This window comes from Motacilla alba, chromosome Z, assembly GCF_015832195.1.
Source record: "Motacilla alba alba isolate MOTALB_02 chromosome Z, Motacilla_alba_V1.0_pri, whole genome shotgun sequence".
In the NCBI taxonomy this organism is placed as follows: Eukaryota; Metazoa; Chordata; class Aves; order Passeriformes; family Motacillidae; genus Motacilla; species Motacilla alba.
The window spans coordinates 13,882,605-13,901,422 of record NC_052046.1 but is presented as its reverse complement, the minus strand read 5'-3'; the positions used below and the strand labels follow the sequence as shown (position 1 = coordinate 13,901,422).

Sequence of the window (18,818 nt, the reverse complement as noted above, 5' to 3'; positions counted from 1 at the left end):
TTAGAGGAAGGGTGGTGGGAATATCAGCCTTGCTGTCTTGCTAATGTAAGAAAAACAAACAAAAAATCCCTCTTATTTTTATTTCCTGTTTCTTATTCAGAATAAGCATGGTCTGGCTAGCCTGCAACTTAATTATCAATTGTCACTGTTCATTTCTTTTCTTGGTGCTCTTATCCATCCACATTTGAAGACCATAACATCTAGGTTTCCCTTTTTTTTTTTTCATGGTTCCCATAACCTCGAAGTCTCCCACATTCATACAGCCTCATTATTCCCTGGAATCTCTATATCCATCTTTTTCTTGGTATTCCTAATTTCAATTTTACAATAAGCTTCTTCCCCACAAGAAAAGCAGAGCACTCCAAGAACAGAAGCTTCTCTTCCCTTAGGGATAACAGGCAGTGAGCTTTTTTGGTTAGTCTCACATACAAATCTAGATCTATGTTACAGAACCTAGAAGTCAGTACAAAAGAAGGCAATGAAAAATCACACATGTGAGATTTGAAATGCACTTACAAATGTCCACATTCAGTGACTTATCTCCCCTTTTTGTGATGTTTCTGATGATACTTTAGATGCTATAAGAGCATACACAGACAAATCTAATAATTTCAACAAGATAAATGTGCTGTAAGGCAAATACTCCCTTACCTAACCTGAGCTAAAGCAAGTTTTATCCTGGGGAATTTTCATAGCCTCTGTCAATATTGTTGAGGGCAAATGGGTAAGCAACACCTTGTAACAACAATGTTAATAGCAGGGACTTAATCTGAAATGAAGAGATGCACAGTTGTTCCTGATGCTGTCCTTTAGGATCGTCATGTGCACTCTTTAAATCAGGTTGAACATGTTCACTACACTTGCTATTAACAACAATAGCTGACCAACAATATTACTGCCCCTATATTGTTTCTTTATTTCAGAACTTCATCCATATATTACTATTTCTGTTTGGTTGGATATTCAAATGTGGACTGTTTTCCTTTAACCACATCCATAGTAGAGGTTCAATGTAATGTAAATGGTGATTAGGTGAGCCAGGGAAACTCCCATAGGTGCAATACAAAGCATCACCATACCTAGCCACGAAGGAGTATTGCAGAAGGATTACTTAACCCTTTCATTAGAAAGCCAGCTGTCTTCCTGTCAGATAAATTCATCTTAGTTTGGGATTATGCAGGTACTTCAAAACACCTTTTTGATTTGCATGTATATTTGACTAACTGGTTTCCAGCCTGAAACATAAGATTCGCATCCCACCAGTCATAAAACCTTTATACTGATTTCAGTGGGTTTGAATACAGCCACAAACCCACACAGCCAGGAAAGCAGTTACAAATGCAGAGGAAAGTATTACAATGACAAATACAGCCCAGACTGACACTACATGCTGCAACTGCACAGATCTTCCCTGAGAAGTGTAAAATCTGTGCAGTAAGAGTTTCTAAAAGCATAAAGAAATAATTCAGCAAGCATAGACGGTGTTGAACTCAACCCCAGGTCTTGTCATGGAAGATAAAGATGAGCTGGAAGCTTATGGCTGGCTAGGCAGTATGAATCATAAACTGGCTGTGCTCATCAACACTTACAAGAAGCCAATAAAACTCTGTCAGTTCCTTCTGAAAGCTTAAAAATCTGTGCTTTAAGATTCTGTCTCAGAAACTTGAGAAATAAGACACACAAGAGTAAGGAGTACCTGTACCAGTCAAAGTAATTTGGACAAACATAACTTTAATAAGGGGATAAAGAAACACAATAAAACAATAAACTAGTCAGAGATAAAAAAATTAATCTACAAAATTAGTTATGTTGGTGTTACTAACCTTCTCACATGTCCATTGCAGCAGTCCAAAGATAGACTAACATCCTAATCCAAGCTAAGAAGTAGCTAAAATAGTCAGTCTCTGCAGTATGTGGAACTCCAGGGCATGCATTGCCGGGTAAAAGGGAGCTTTTGTTATTTGTGCTGCCACTCTTCAACTCTACCACCACTCCTGCTGCCTCCCTACCCACATCTGTCATCATTGCCAGAGAACTTTCCCAGCTGCTGTTGGTTTTCAGCCTGTGAGCTCTTTTGGGCCTTCTGGGAGACTACTTCAGTGCTTCGCTCATGCATGAAATATAAATTTACCCTTCAAAAATGGACAGTATTGGCCATGATTTTTACTTGTCTCAAGATCTTTCACCTTCCTATTTCTGGCTGCAGCCACTGTCAGAGCAGCATTTGTCTATAGGAATATTTGTCAAAGATTTCATTTCTGGAGGTTTCCAGACATGGCTTGCAGTCCTTCAATCAGTTCAACTTCATAATATTTTTTCTCTAATAGAAGTATTCTAAGTTATTGCACATCTTGCATGTAAATGATGTTAGTTGTTCACTTTCCCTCTTTCCTAACAGGTGCCAAGAGGGCACTCTTCTTTCAAACAAGTCCCTACCCACACTGAGTACTTCAGTATAAAGTATTTCTACTTTCATTTACTTTGAACTGAAGAACATCTCCAGTGAGGAGAACAGTGAGCTGAAATTTCCTTTTCACACTGCATTTTTTTCCTAGTAAATTTTAGATAAGTATTTCTGAAGTGATTTTTCTGGACAATAGAATATGAGGTAATAGTGTGATTTGAACCCCATTCTGCTAAATGCATACATCATCTACTTTCAATTACTTTGATTGCTTGATACCCAACACCTAAATTCAGGAGTCTAAATTCTCTATAGCAGTCTGTGGAGGAATCTAATCACTTTTGAATGGTGATTCTTAGCATGTAAATTAGATAAATTCAGAATATGTGGCCAGAACCTCTATAATTTACAGACCAAAGAGAAAGGTCTGCAGGAGTGTACTGCATGAGGGATGTATAGCTCAGAGAGAATGTGGTTCAAAGTACCACCAGTATCTCCAGTAGGCAACAAATACTCTTTTTTAGCTGTAGTTTAACAACAAGTCTGGACCTCATCTGCCTTGCTCAAAGAAACTACCATGGTCTATGCTATCCTTGGTGCTTTGGATGTGCTTTCTGCCTCTAGCATAGCACGGCACGGTGCAAATGTAAAGCCTAGCATGTGCCTTGGTGCTGCATTCAGGCAGCACTTCCTCCTAGAAGCCAGAAAGTGCAGAGACTTGGGTACAATAAAAAGGAGCATAGACTGCATATTCCCAGGAAAAAACATGTGGTAGATAATGTTTTCTTTAGGGGCCAGCCCTGTCCCTTGGGATCAACACTGCTCTCCCAGCCTCTGGCCTATTGCTGAGCTCAACACCATGCTAGAGGTCAGCCAGGTCCAGGTGTTCACATGGGTTTGTATCAAACACAAAGAGCTTCTGGGCACAGACATCTGTGGAGTGGGGGCTATTTGTATTCCCCAGCAGCACTAGTCTTCATAAGGAGATCAGGAGGCACCTGACCTGGATGGGCTTGCCGGATGGAAACCAGGTTGCATCTGCCAGGTGAGTTTTTTCTGTGTGTTTTGCTGCAGAAGATTGGCAACACTGATCCCAGAGGTAAAGTGGTGTGAGAAACAGTGGAACTGTGCTTGTGCCAAACCTTAACAGTCTTTCCATAACTTGCATAAATAATCTGCAATCCAGATAACTGATATTTGACTGTTGTAAGAAATACAGATTCTAGAAGTTTTCAGGATACTAGACAGACCAAACCATGAGAGTAGACAGAGTATTAATTTTGAAAAATTACTTCTGTAAAAATAAAAGCAAAAACCAGGGAAAAAACCCCTTAAAATACTACCATTATCAAAGGTGAAAAATTAAAAGGATTAATTAATGAATCTTCAAATAAAAGAGGATATGAAACAAAATTCTGACAGTCCTGTTCTGTGTAAAAATGTTTTCTTTCTCATCAAGCATTTATAATCTTTTATAAACACATGCATTTTTTTAATGGAAGTAGAAAGTACCGCAACCTAGATCCTGCCATGATTCCTCCAATGAAAATGAAAATATTTTGCTTCTTTACATTAGTTTAATGCAGGAAAAAACCTTAAATAAAGTAAGTTTGTTGAGCTATGCTTGTATAATAAGGATATAGACATTAATCACAGCAGCAGCTCCCTTAAGTTTTCTGAATATCTTTTGGTGTTTTACATGAGAAGAGTGACATACTGACATTGTAGGGTACATAAGTAAACAATTCAACTTGACTGGCACACCCTGTCCCTTGGAAGGAATTGCACTACTGTTTTCCCATGGAACTTGTGTATATATAAAGGAAAGAACTGCATGCATTTTTTCAAGGGATGAGGTTAACAGTAGCAATTTAAACAGATAGCTATAAACTCACTAAAGTGAGGATTTGTACAGACTGTGGTGCACATTGATTCCAGACTGCAGATTTGTGGATTTTCATTTTATACTAGGTAAACAACCACACTGGACCGCTAATGATATGCTGCCTCCTTTCTGGGTCCCCAGCCCAAGACTGCCACAGTCTGCATTTCATAGATGCTGACAAGTCAGTCCAGCTGAAGCCAGCAGATGCCATGAGTGACTGGTGGCCATCAGACAAGTTCCAGGCATCTCCAGTGGAGAGCACAGGTAATGAAACACTTTAGAGGTTGCTTCTCTAAATTCTGGGTTGTATATTTATGGAGTGTACAAAAAAAACATATCTGGGAGCTGAGGTGGCTATCTCATTTGTGTTTGTAGGGTGCTCTGATCCTGTGGTAACAAGCATAAAAGAAAATAACTATTTGAAGTGTTGACATAATGTACAACTTACCTACAATAATCAAGATATAGTCACACTATGACTGAGAGGAACCAAAACAAATATTATGTCATTGTGTTACTATTCAGCACTTTGCATTTGCAACACAGAAGCACCTTCTCTGGGGGCCTAAGGAAGAGGTCCAAGTGGCTTCCTTTGGGCATCTAAGTGACTTTTTTAGCTGAATGATAGTACTTGTGTTTTGCCAAACCACATTCTGTATCACTATAATACACTGGATGACATAAAGGTTAAACAGACTTAATTTTGGCATTTCTGCTGTTTCTTAACTTTTACCATTCAGCGTAAGTAACCAGTATTACATACACAAAAGAGCTACACCCTTACATATAATCTCTTATCTAAAATTCTACACAGTTAACACTAACCACCTAATTAATGTACCTTTACATCATATAGCCATTTCAGTTAATTTTTAATTATATTTCTATATAATCAACAAACACCGTGTAATATATATAATGTCCAATATTAATATATTGAACAATTAATGTTATTTTAGTTTTTATAGAAACATCTTGATATAATTTATAGGTACAACTCCATGTAAAGCATTATTTTGTATGTTGCTCTTCCCTTAAAAACCACTTTCCCGCTGGAATACACACTTCACAGCACTGGAGATATTTATGTTTGATTAACTTTACCGTTCTGCTTACACTAATGATTATTTGAGGGCGTTAAAGGAATCTTAATTCAAAGACAGAAAAAGCATCCAGAGAACTATTAGTGATAATAGCTAAAAGGACTTGTGACAAAAGGACTTGTCCTCTGAGATTTAAAAATTGCATAGAATTGGATGCAACCAGCTAGAGAAAAGTAATAGCATCACAAAAGCCAAAGAATACATAGTCCAAGCCTATCAGACTATCCCTAGTCCATTCAGATGTAAAGTTGATGTACTAAAATCAGTTCATCTTGTCTACATGACTGTACTGCATCAGTGGGAGTATATTGCACTGAGACGGGGGACAAAGTAGGTTTTTATTCTGAACAGCTAGATCCTAAAATGGACAGTGATTGACCACTGAAAGGTTCCTTGGAAAATGTTCTGTATGCACACATTCACAACATGTGCAAGCCTATTTACAGATTTATGACCTAGAATAGTGTTAGCCTTGCCAGGACTCAGAGACTGCCTGTCCAGGCCTTTCTTTGCTCTCTCTAACCTCCTCTTTCAACACAATCTGCATAATCTCTCTATCTCTTGCAAGATTCAACTGACAAGGCTTTTCAAATAAAGTCTATTCAAATGAATAGTTCTTAACATATCTCTATATAAGTTAGTTTCATACTATGAACCACTACTGCCCATTTATACCTAAACCTCAAATACTGCCCAAATTTTGCAATCCTTATGATGAGGCCAAATTCTGGTCTTAGAATGTCCAGATGAGCTTGTATATGAATATTCAGTCACAATATGCCTATAACCACACAAAATATTAGTTCCTGGTGTAACCAGAAGAGGGACTTTTAAGATAGCTAAGATTTTTTTTAAAGTACTTCAGTTTCAAAGACTACATTTGAACCTATTTCCCCATTTTCCAAGGCTCAGAAGAAAAGTTAGCCTATGTATGCCAATTATATTGCTGTTATAATTATTAAAATAACATTAATGATCATGTTGTATGACAAAAAATATTCATTGGTTTTTTATTTTTCCCTAGCATGTGTAACAGAAAGGACTTGTGTTTCTTTTCCAGAAATCATTTTGAGACAACTTCAGAGTCAACATACTGGCATATAAGTGGCACCAAACTGCACCCTTGAGATGACTGGGATTTTTGACATATGAGCACATTCTTTCTTGCAAGAGTTCGCTTGAGTAGTACTTGTATTATGTAATAAAAGAAGTGCACAACCAACCAAGGCATGAGTATTTCTCCATTATTGCTCTCTATTCAATTGCAGCCATAATTATTGTCATAGCAATTCTCAAGGCACTGGAACAATTGCAGCACCAATTAAAAGAAGAATCCAAAAGGGTTCTTGCAGCTCATAGAGATGATTGCTACAGTCTGTTATTTAAACTCTCATTTGTTCAATCCTTTGACATTACACCTGCTACATGGCAAAATACTCAAATTCTGACAAATTAATATTTTTACGCAGTATTTGAAACAGGAAATTTTCAGGTTGACAGCAGGACAAAAGATTTTGTGTACTGCTAATCAAGGGTACCACTAGGATTTTATGAATAAATTAGAATGCACACATTGTCATCTCCCTTTCTGTCTTCTGAGAATATTGCAGAAAAATCTTCTTGTCTAGGAGCTTAAATGACCACAACCAATAAAACGAGCCACAGAGACGCAGATGAGGGCTCCTATCACTGTCTTGTCTGCATAACCTAAACTGTGCATAGCATGGCTTTGTGCAGTAAATATTTGGTGTAAAAAATGCTATAGACATCAGCAAAGTAGGGGGTTTTTTTCACACTCAAGTATTTATAAGCTAAGATGATTTGCATACAATGTTTAAAGATAGAATTTTCTCTAAGGTGTGGTGTGGTGACTTGATGATTCTTTTGGAGATGCGTGTGTTTACCTTCTCTCGTCATGTGTGCCATGCTCAGTACTGTGCAATGCATGTAAAGGCCAGACTCTTCACAGGAGCGGCAGGAGAGCTGAACTGCCCAAAGGACAATTACTGCTGCCAGTGAGAGTAAGCAAAAGGTATTGCTTTCTTCCTGGCTGGAAATTTCTCAGTAGATAAAATTTAAAAGTCAAACTGTGGTTAGCACCATGATAGTACTCGCTAGAAACAAATGCTAGCAATAGGTCAGAGTACAGCTTAGGGCTTAGGTTCCTGCCTAAGCAGGCATGCCTAAGGCATTCATGCCAGCAGACACCCCCAGTTCACAGCCACTCTTTTGATTGTCAGTGAAGAAATGAAGATGCCAGGTTTGGGTGAAAAAATTCAGCTGCCCAAGGAGGCAGAGGCTTCATGAAGAGTTAAGCAGAACAATCCATCACTGCTATGAAGCCCTGACATAGATTATGGTTTTTGAAGTACTTAAGGTATTGTCTGGACATGTTTTGGAGCTGTTTTATACTCTCACACAACACAAAGATCTTCAGATTGTATACTTGCTATTTTCAAAAACTTTAAAAATTAATGTTTGTGTTTCTATAACAGGCATATTCATATTTTTATATGTTAGAATAAGTTCAAGGAAACTTTCAAAGTTATTTTAAGTTAGTTAAGGCATTATTTTCTTTTACTGTGCATATTGCTTGAAATATTCATGTTATTTTGCACCATGATTGGACACAGAGAAAAATAATTCTTGATTCTTTTAGATATTTTGTGTGTGTGTGTGTGTGACCCTTCTCAGCTCTGCAGCCACACTGGAGTAAATTTCCCCAATTTTCTGAAACTAAAAGATTAAATTTTGCATATTCATAGTCTTGGGAAGAAGGGGAGGTCATCTGGAGTATGACAAATGTTGCTTATTATGAGAACAGGTAACATTTTACCCGATGACAGCACAAATACAAATTAACTAACCCATAGCTCTGAGTGAAAGCTTCAGTTGCAGATGGAGACACTTTTGAATTAGATAAAGTAAGCAAGAAAATCCACATTTTGAAGATTAGGCATGGGTTAGTAGAACATTATTTCATTAATATTCAGGCAAAATTAAAATATTATTTCCTCTAAAATTAGGAAATGGTAACATATTTAAATTAAATGTTGACTAATACATGTTATTTTTATGCAAAGCTAACCAAAAAGGCACTGTAGGTACCTCTGTGTACCTTTGTCTAGCCTAAAAATGAACCTAAAAATGAACCCTGCAATTAATTAAGCCCCTTTAATTGATGCTTTCTTTGTGACATCCTGCCACAGTTGCATTGCTTTCCTGATCACTGCCAGCAGTTAGAAATGTTCTTGTCCAGAAATGACATGGACATCTATTTCTCTCTTCAGTCTGTTCCATTCTTTTCTCTGATTCTGCTATTACATTGTTCCTGGATTTCTTCTTAGCTCCTGATTCATTGCAAATAGAGTCAGAGAGTTTGAGATCCTTGGGGTCCACCTCATCAGGGTATTTTCTCAGTCATTTTGTTCTTAGCAATGCAATAAATGGCTAGTTTATATTAGCAGAAGATAGAACTCCATAGGTGCCAATAGCTACACAGTGCTGAAAAAATCAACAGCATGAATTTGTTCTGGCATTGCATAGAGAGAGAAAGAGAGAAGAAAATGGCGTCAGAGGCTGAAATACCACAGATGAGATTTAGGCAGAAAAATGGCTTCATAATCAGTCACTATTTCTTCCTCACTGAAAGCTGACACATAATGTTTCTCTACTATCTTCCTATTCCAAAATGAAAGCAAATGTTCAATTTTAGTTTAGACTGAAGAGTTTGTTCTTTGCTAAATTTTCTGCTGCCCATTTGTCTAGTCTCCTTTCATTGCATACATTCATTTTAAAATTATACCTAATTTTTAATATTTGAGAAATAAGATAGAATTAAAGAGCTTAACAAAGCACTTAAGAGAAGTTATGGCTTTTCCATTTGACTGATACTCCTGTTTCAGAAGTAATGACTTTTAATAACAAAAAATAGCGGATGATATTGAGCAAAAGAAATTTAATATGGCAAATAGGAAACTCCTGATTTTTGCAGTAGCTGGTTATGCGACTTTGGATCAATCACTACTCACTGTGCACCCATTCCTCTGTGTATTACACAAGATGTGTGGGGCTGGGACTGCTTTCTGCCCCGAGGTTTTATGTCTGCAATGTTTCTCTGCTACATTGGATGCAGGTGGTCACTAATGATGGACCTTACAGTTTGGATGTCTGATTTTTCTGAGCCCAAGCACCTCAAAGCAGTCAGAACCAAGGACTTACTGAATATCAGTTTTTCCAACTTGCTAACATGACTGAAGAAGCCCATACAAGGGTATCCAAAGCATTAGCTATGTTAGTTATGAGATAAAATAATGTCACCACTTAGTGAAAAATGCCAGATAAGCTTGCTGAATACCACAGGTGTATTTCTAATAGTCTTATATTCTGTTGGCTTGTAGTTAAAATAAACTGGGATTTACAATTTTGATGCAAATTATTTTTGCTCTGGAAAATTTAACTTAATATGTCTGTTATGAAGCAATAACCAAATTAACATAGGTGTTCAAGCTCTTATTCTAGCCACCAAATACCTGATTATTGATTTACAAAGTAACCTGAATATCATAATGTGATACAACTACCTTGTTCAAGTAGTTAGTAAGCTCTGGGTGAATACTCAGTACCCTTTACAAACCTCAGCTAAGAGAGCTATGTGGTAATTTAAGGATTTTTAGCTGAGTTGTTAAGATTCTGGCATACTCAAAGCATATTCCATTTGCTAAGATTTGTGACAAAATTTTCAGGCCGTGTTCCTAGAGCCTAGGGAAATGCAGGGTTTTCAGGAATTCCATTAGGAGATGTACAGATGCAGTGCTGGGTCTACAGAAGCTGCACAGATTTGTTTTCACCAGTTTAGTCTCACCATAGAAAAGAATATAAATAACGTGAACATACACTGCTGAAGTGAGAAATAACTGGAGTAGAGATTATGGAGTTTTCAAAGGATTTTGTGATTATAAAACCATGACAGTGTTCCTCCATAATTTTTAGTACACTTGTGTAATGCATAAAATCTCTCAAGGAGTTCACTTTTGTTTTTAAAACAAATGTCTTACAAAAATATTTGATATTATATTGGGAGAAACCATAAATAGAGCTACAATTAGAGCTCTGGTAGAATGTAACTCTTCAGGAATGAATGAGGAATCCCAAATATTTCAGACTTTTTGACTCTTGTAAAAATAAACAATACTGTGGTAAAGCAACTGAAACTACATGCCACCAAAACCAATTTCAATTACTGCCGAGCACCAGTTGTTTGTAACTATAGATAAATAATTTTAATGTTTTAACAGTAAATTAATCAAATGTATGTTTGAAATATTAATTAAAATCAGATTATTTCAATAAACAGTTTTGATTAGAAAAAGAAAGAAAATAAATAAAGAAATGAAAGAAATTTTGAAATTGCTTCAGATCAAATAAATACATAATTTTAACATGCCTAAACTGAGGTTTCTTTTTTTTTTTTAATTTGAATTGATGTATGCTTATGAACTGATTTTCATTTCTTAAAAAGAAGAAAACCACCCTGGGATATTTTATAAAAAGGACTTAGTACAGAGGAGAGAAAACAAAATTATTACATTTGTGGATACAGATTTTGAAACATTTGGTGTTGGTTCAAAATTAAATGTTCGTACTTTGTTGTATTTTGTAAGAAATCCAAAAATCTTTTCTAATTCTACCTAAGTAAAGCCTCCATTCTCCCATTCTACACTTCGAAATTTCTGTCTTACATGGGAAGAAACACTAACAGATTATGTAAGTCAAAATCTAAGTGTCAAAGAAATCTATTGTCAAGATGGGAAACTTTAGGTCTGAAAAGACTTTAAAAACACACTTGAGATATTAGATTGAACAGACACATTGCAAGACCTTGATGAAGCCCAGGTACTCCAGCTTTCAGTGTGCAGGGAAACTACATTTTCTGTATACTTCAGGTGAAGTCTAAAAATTCTGCCAATGTTTAAAAATGTCTGGATATGCAACAGAGGAATCAGGGGTTTTACACAGAGCCAAGAAAATCATAGCATTCCCAAACATATCTCATGTTTCAACACCAACCATTCCTGGAAGAACAGGATTTACCTCATGGCAAGTGTGCCATGTCTGTGAAGCCCCACTGTGGACCTTACCACAGGCCATGAGATACCCAGTGGATTTTTGCATTAGTTCAAGATTAGTTAAGTCTTGGAACTAACACTGACAGGATCTCCAGAAGATTATGTGATTAGCAGCTAAGTTGATAAATTTATTTCCTCAAGTGCAACATTATCATACCATCTATTTAACCACTGTTGTCTCAGTGTAAAATGGAATGCAATTATGAGATATCTAACAGATTGCTTGTGCTGTCTACCCAGCAGAAAAATGTTATTTCAAATGGTATGTGTTCAATTATAGTGAAGTTATACTACACATCACATTTATATTTTAATTTTTTTGCTCCTGATCCTACAATAAACTCTTATGCAGAAACATAAAACTGAAATTAATCTTCCAAAAGAAAACATTCTGTGAAACAAAAGGAAAAAAGAAATGGTAAAAACTATATTTCAAATTTCAAGGCATGTCACAGAATTGTCAGGAGGAAAAAGGAGTTTAAAGGCTTGGTATTTCATCTTCTTGTTTTTGCTCTGAAAACTGAAAGTATATTTTGATCTGCAGAGAACCTTTGTGTCTTGCAAATTTGTTAAAACTTCCTCCCCAACCACATTTTCTTTTCTCATCGTGCTCAGTGCAGATGAGAAGGAAAAAGAGCATGTCAGAATAGAGAGAGACAGATACAGGCGATCACGACCTGAGTACTAACCTGAGCCAAACCAGCAGCTCAGACTGGACACGGTGGTTTATCTGGATAAACTGCAGGAACAGAGCACTCCTGTCTCACAGGACAAGCCCTGGAGACAAGGCAGAACTTTCCTGACTGGTCCATTACTTTAGAGATGCTGGTTTCAGATTTCCCATGCTTTCCTATGCTTCCCAACCTCCAGTGATGAGCACCTGGATTAGGTGGAGGTTTGGTCACCTGAGGCCCTGTAGAAATCCCCATGCTCCTACCTGGGCTGGGCAGTGCCGTGCCAGGCCGCCGGCCTGTGTCCCGCATGTCCGTCCCGCGCCCACTCCGGCCTGGCGGCGGGGAGCCGGCTGCCCTTCAGGGCCTGCACAGCAGCGCTGCAGTGCTGCTGGGCCTAAAATAAAAGTGTTCAAAGGGGTAAAGTATGGGTTTGTGGTGTGTTTACATGAGTTCAAGGGTTCCTGGCCAAAGCTGGTTTGCACCTGCCTGGCCAGAGCAGGAGAGAGAGACATATGCCCTATCTGCATCTGCCTATGTCAACATGTCCCCTGCATGGCCTTGGAGCAGGGATTGCTTACACAGTGTGACATGAAGCAATTATTTCATCTAAGAGGCCCTTTCTTTGCTGGCTTCTATTTTGTTATGAGGACTTAGAAAAATAAATTATTTCTCTCACAGGATTTATGAACCTCAGCATCTTTGCAATCAGTGCTTGAATACTCTCTGAGTGACATCAGGATTTTAACTCTCGCAAGCAGAGGTGTTGTCTTTGGTGCTTTGTTGCTCTGTAATAAAATGTGTCTTTTTCAGAAGCTAAACTCTTCTGATGGACCTTAAATGCTGGCTAACTGATTGGAAAAGTAATTTTGAAGGAAATGGTTTACACGTATATTAAGCACTTGTTCTGACAAAGGAAGGCTCATTCTTTGATCGAAGTCCAATCCTATTATACCTGTGCTCCATCACAAAAAATTGATATTTTTAAAGCACTAAGACTGTCTATCTCCCTAATGCTTGGATCAGAAAAGAAAAAGAAAGCTGAATTGATCTTCTGCAAGTGCAAAGTACATCAGGCATGAAAACTTTTAGAAGACATTTTCTTGAGTTCTGACTATGCAGGAACCAGAGGTGCCGGTAATGCAAACCTCCATGAAGCCACATGTGTAAGTGGCATAGGAGAATTTGATCCCAATCCAAGGTGTTGTCAGAACAGTGTTAATTCATACTCGGTTTTTTGTCTTTTGGGTTGTAACAAATGGCCTGCATTAGGAATTGTGTGGCCAGCAGAAGCAGGGAGGTCATTTGTCCCCTGTACTCTGCACTGGTGAGGTCACACCTTGAGTGCTGTGTCCAGTTCTGGGTCCCTCAGTTTGGGAAGGACATTGAGACTTTTGAGCACATCCAGAGGAGAGCAATGAGGCTGGTGAGGGGCTGGGAACACAAACCCTGTGAGGAACGACTGAGGAAGCTGGGGGTGTTTAGCCTGGAGAAAAGGAAACTCAGGGGTGACCTTATCACTCTGCAACTTCCTGAAAGGTGGTTGTAGTCAGGTGGGCGTTGGTCTCTTTCTCCAGGCATCAACTGACAGAACGAGAGCACACATTCTTAAGCTGCACCAAGGGAAATATAGGTTGGATGTGAGGAAAAAGGTTTTTGTGGAAAGAGTGATAAAGTACTGGAATGGTCTGACTGTGGAGGTGGTGGAGTCACCATGCCTGGATGTGTTGAAAAAAAGACTGGATGTGGCACTCGGTGCCATGGTTTAGTTGAAGTGTTGGGGCATGGGTAGCACTCAATGATCTTGAAGGTCTCTTCCTACCTAGTGATTCTGTGATTCTGTGACTACAGAGTCATAATATTATAAAAATATTAAAATAGGATATCAAAGTATCTCTGATATTCCCTGTTCCTTTTATTTTTGGTTTTGTTTTTTTTTTATTATTTGATTAAATTCTTTCCCTTCTAGTTGATGAAATTTTAAAAAATTGCCTGGTTTCCAAAATGGCTTGAACTTTAAGAGAGAAGGGGTTTGAGTATATCTTAGATGATGTATCTTGAATGTGGGGAAAAAACTCCCCCTTCTTCCTTCAAGCATTGCTTTACATATTTACACATTCAACACTGTGGGTCCCAAGACTGTTACTCAAGAGAGATCTCAGGAGCTGAAAGACACCCTTCCTGATAGGACAGACAATCTTCCTTTACAACAAAGGGAAGAGAAGTATTTTGAAGTGGGTTTTGGTTTTGGTCTAATGAACACTGTCACAGATGAGTTATATGCAGATTAAAAAAAAAAAAAAAAGAAAACTAAGAAAAAACCTAATGTTTTCAACCTGGAGCAGCAAGGTTCTTGTAACATCCACAGTTTTTCAGAGAAAAATCTGAAGCATAAGCATTCATTGAAAATATTCTCCACTGATGCAATATGACTTCATTTGAGCATGGCCTCCATGGAACATTACTGGGTTGTTGCTAAGAAACACTGATATATAACACCAAATTACATTACTGACATTGAATTTTTACTCCTTTTCATGTTATAGCTTGCTTGAAAACAGCTGCAATTATACCATAAATGGAAGGAAAGCTACCAGCCTCTATTCAGTGCCTTTTGTATTTTGTTACAGGCTGAAATCCTTATCTTTTTACTATATGTCTATAATGGTCCTACAGTATTTCAGTTAAAAATAATACCAACATTATTGACGGTCTGCATCTGCATCTCCTACACAGTCATCTCGACAATAAAACAAATGTTCTCTTTGATTTTTTGCCCAATATATGCTAAATTGCAGGAAGCTAGGTCTAAGGGTTTCTTTATTTTCCATGTTAATGTGACAATCCATTTTGACCTGCAGGTAATAAGATAAGAAACATTCAAACTCATAGCTAATATTTTCAGGGTACTTCACTTTTCTCTTGTTTTGATCTATGCAATTGACCAGTTGAAAGCTGAAAAGGAATGGATGTTTTTTAGTATATACTCTAAACCCTCGTTCTTTTGTGAAGCATATGGATGTTTTTCTTCTTAAAGAGCCACTCATCCAATAGTTGATTTATGGCAAGTATACACAGCTTGTGCTAGGGAAAGTATATCTTAATTTGTACAAACAGAGCTGTTTGATTATTTTTTTAATATGAAAACAGAGCCCAGAACACCCATATCTGAAGCTGGAACCTCAGCTCAGCCAGCACTGCAGAAATACACAAGTGAACAGGGAAGTTCTTCCTGAAGAGTTTAAACCCCTAAAAGTCAAAATGGACAAACTCTGAGAAAAGTGGTGCTAGATCCATAAAGATTTTGCAAAAGGACTAATGATTTAAACCATGTATATTTGCATATATGACCTTTGAGTAGCTTGCTCATAATTCCTGTTCCAGGGCTGGTGGGGGTCCATCTATTCAGGAAGGGGAAGAGTAACTTCAGTCACAGACTTGGTAAACTGATGAAGAGGGCTTTAAACTATAATTGCAAAGGGAGGGGACACTTAATCCATTCCACCCCTTCCACTCTCCATTTTGATATCAGGACCAACAAGAGAAGCCCAGAGCATGGAGAAGGATCACAGGTCCTCAGGAGAACAGCACAAAGTAATTCCAGCCACTCCAGACAGTAAGCTGCCATCATCGAGGGCAGCTTCTATTGGAACGCACTCAGCATGGGGAGTACACAAGAGTGAGAGATAGCTCATGTCTACCAGGGCTATTATCGTATCAGCTCCATGGAGATGTAATGGAATAGCTCCCATGACTGGAGTGTTGGAATGGGTAGATACAGACTCTTTAGGAAGGACAGGAAGAGAAGACAAGGAGGACGTGTCACCCTCCATGTCAGTGATCAGCAGGAGGACACTGGACGTCCACCTGGGGATGGGTGACAAGCTGACCTATGTCATACCTCACTTTAGTAACTACTAAAACATATGGAGGGTGGGAAAAGTAAGCACATCACTCTATCAGGAAAAAAATAGTAATTTGCACCACAGGAAAAAAACATTAAAATGTGTATGCATGTAAAGATCAAAAGAAATCCATGTGTCTGATATCAGTACATGGAACTGTATGTTAGTTGGCCAAAAATAAGAAAAAAATCCAGAAGTATTGTTGGGATCTGAAAAAAGATGTAAGAAGTGCAGAATACTATCTCACATTTCAGGAAAATGGTCAGAACTTTCAGTGAGCTAAAAAGACTGAGAAGATGATGCAGATCCACCTACTCTTTTAATCTGTGAGAGGAAAAGGGAGCACCTTGCAGTGAAAGGAAAGTGGATGATCAGGATGAAAACTACAAGTAGATTAATACAAGAAGGGATTTTCCTTTACACATTCCTGAAGAAAGATTGTGGAAGCTGTAACAGAAAAAAGGAAAATTCACTTTACAGTGACAAGATGAACCTTCCTTAAAAGTAAAGCTAAACAACAAAAAGGAAAAAAGCAGCAATAAAGGCTGAAAGTCTATATTTCTCAAGCTTTATGAATACCAAATAGAAGAGTTCCAGGATGTCTTCTGAAGACTAGGGAAACACCCAGCAGAACAGAGAATAAAACAAAAGGAATTTAAGTCTTCCACCATGACTTCTGGGAAATTCTCATGAATCAATGAGAAGTTTGACTGTAGAAGCAGGTAGACTCATTGTGTTTGCAATCATAAAGCAATAAACCCAGAATGTGCTAATGAAATGAAAGAGTGAACCATTATAAGAGCCAAATACTAAATTATCGGATCACATACCATGATATGTGATACATCCATTTCCTTTTTAAACAATAGGATACTATATCACTGTATTTTCAATCTGATGTTGCTTATCTGCTCTTTCTTGAAATCTTGTTTCCTTTCCTTCTTCTGCTTCATATTGCAAAAATTTCTGCATACCACCTTGGTTCCTATCTCCACATTTCTTTGTCTGAGTACTGAAAGGCAGCACAAACTTTTTAGCCTTTGTCCTAGGCTGAAGCATACCCTGTGTTCTCCTCAGATGTATGTCTTATTACTGAGAATATTCATATCTTCTGGTTTGCGACATCATAGTTGCAAACTATGTTTGCCTATGGGTACGTGTGTGTCTTCTGGCAAGGAATTGTTTGTATTGTGATTGCCAGCTGCACAGCGGGGAGGTAAAAGCCTTCTGAATTTTATTGTGTTTGTTTTGCCTAGAAAATTACAGAAGAAAGGTATTAAGACAATCTGCACTCATATTGGCCATTTGCTTTTTGTCACATTTTATTACTTCTTCCCTGACTTTGATTATTCATTCCCAAAGTTTTCTTCAAATTGTATGCATTGTATGCATTGGTTTTTTTCTTCCTCAGACATAAGCACTACATTTTTCAAACAACCTTCAGTTTAAATTTTTTATTACCGACTGGGGGTTTCACATGATAAGTAAGTTCTAGTAATTTGAAATAGCATATTAACATGGAGTAAAAGACCTGCAGAAGGATTTTAAAATCCTCCCACCTAAGGAAGGTATCGCAGACTAGCAGTCTTTAAATAGACCTGCGATTTGTCCAGAGCTTGGATAGGAAAATTCTTATCCCATTCACACTTAACCTGAGACATCCTGATTTGGAGTACATACTTTATTTCAGTCAACTTGCTTTCAATATGCACATAACAGTATTTCTTGTGAAAGTTTCTTTCCATATGAGAAAAAAAGGACTTATGATTTTGGTACAAAACTACAACCTTGGTGATTTACATCACCAAGCACTGTTTAATTGCAGCTCCTTTACCATATTTGTGTGTTAATCCTTGTATTTTCAAATGAAATAAAAAGAGGGTATGTCTGCAGTTTACCACTGAAAAACCTGCAACAGCTACCCTTTATATTGAAAGACCTGTTGTTTCTTATATAGCTGTGACGAAATGCTGCACTTCAGCATTGCAAGGACACTACAATAATAAATTGAAGGGAGCCAGAATTAGCTCTGTAACAACATTTCTCATGAATAATATTTTTTGTTTTCCTCCTTGCCTGCAAGGAATGTTTACTGATTTTTTCACTGTCAGCAATGGGAATATCACAATTTGTTTCAATATTCACCATCACAGCAAGCTCTGATTAGAAGCTCTTCATATTAGAAGCTCTGTTTTTCTTAATAGTCTGAATGGTTTTCTAATTCTTGTTAAAACATATATATGGATTTAACCAGTAACCTTTCTTGGGATGAAATTTAGAAACCTTGTAATTCAATGAAAAAACTGTGATAAACTGAAATAAATTTCAGCCTTATTCTTCACAGCTTTGAAACATGTATAAGCAGCTCTTACACTGCCAGTTGTTCTTGCTTGACTATGAGGAGAGAGAAAAAGGCTCAGAACTTGTTGCATTCTGCTGTGCAATTTCGATTTCTGTTGAAGGCTCTGCACTTGATTAGAGTGCAGAGAAACTTGGATTGCCTATAGATAGGCTTCAATATTGTTTTGGGATTCTATGTTTTGATACTACTGAATGTTTATATAAGGAATTACATTCTTAGTGCTTCCTGAGTTCCTAAGAAACAAAAGAAAAAAACCAAACATGAAATGCAAACACAAACATGAACACACACACACACACACACACACACACACACACACAAAAATTCCTTGCCCCAAAGCCAGTATTTGCATTCTATTAG

The 18,818-nt window shown here is 37.6% G+C and overlaps 1 protein-coding gene across 2 annotated transcripts in view; it reads right to left on the bottom strand.

Annotated features, from left to right (window-relative positions):
- Window positions 1–12,625, bottom strand: part of GHR (growth hormone receptor) — a 150,731-nt gene extending 138,106 nt beyond the window's left edge. The window contains exon 1 of one of the 2 annotated variants that reach the window (XM_038125367.1): window positions 12,458–12,625. The gene's annotated coding sequence lies outside the window, so the exon portion shown is untranslated. Of the gene's footprint in view, window positions 1–1,823; window positions 3,688–12,457 lie in introns of those variants that run through there. The other variant, XM_038125369.1, reaches the window with a different exon arrangement.
- Window positions 12,626–18,818: the final 6,193 nt, after the last annotated feature.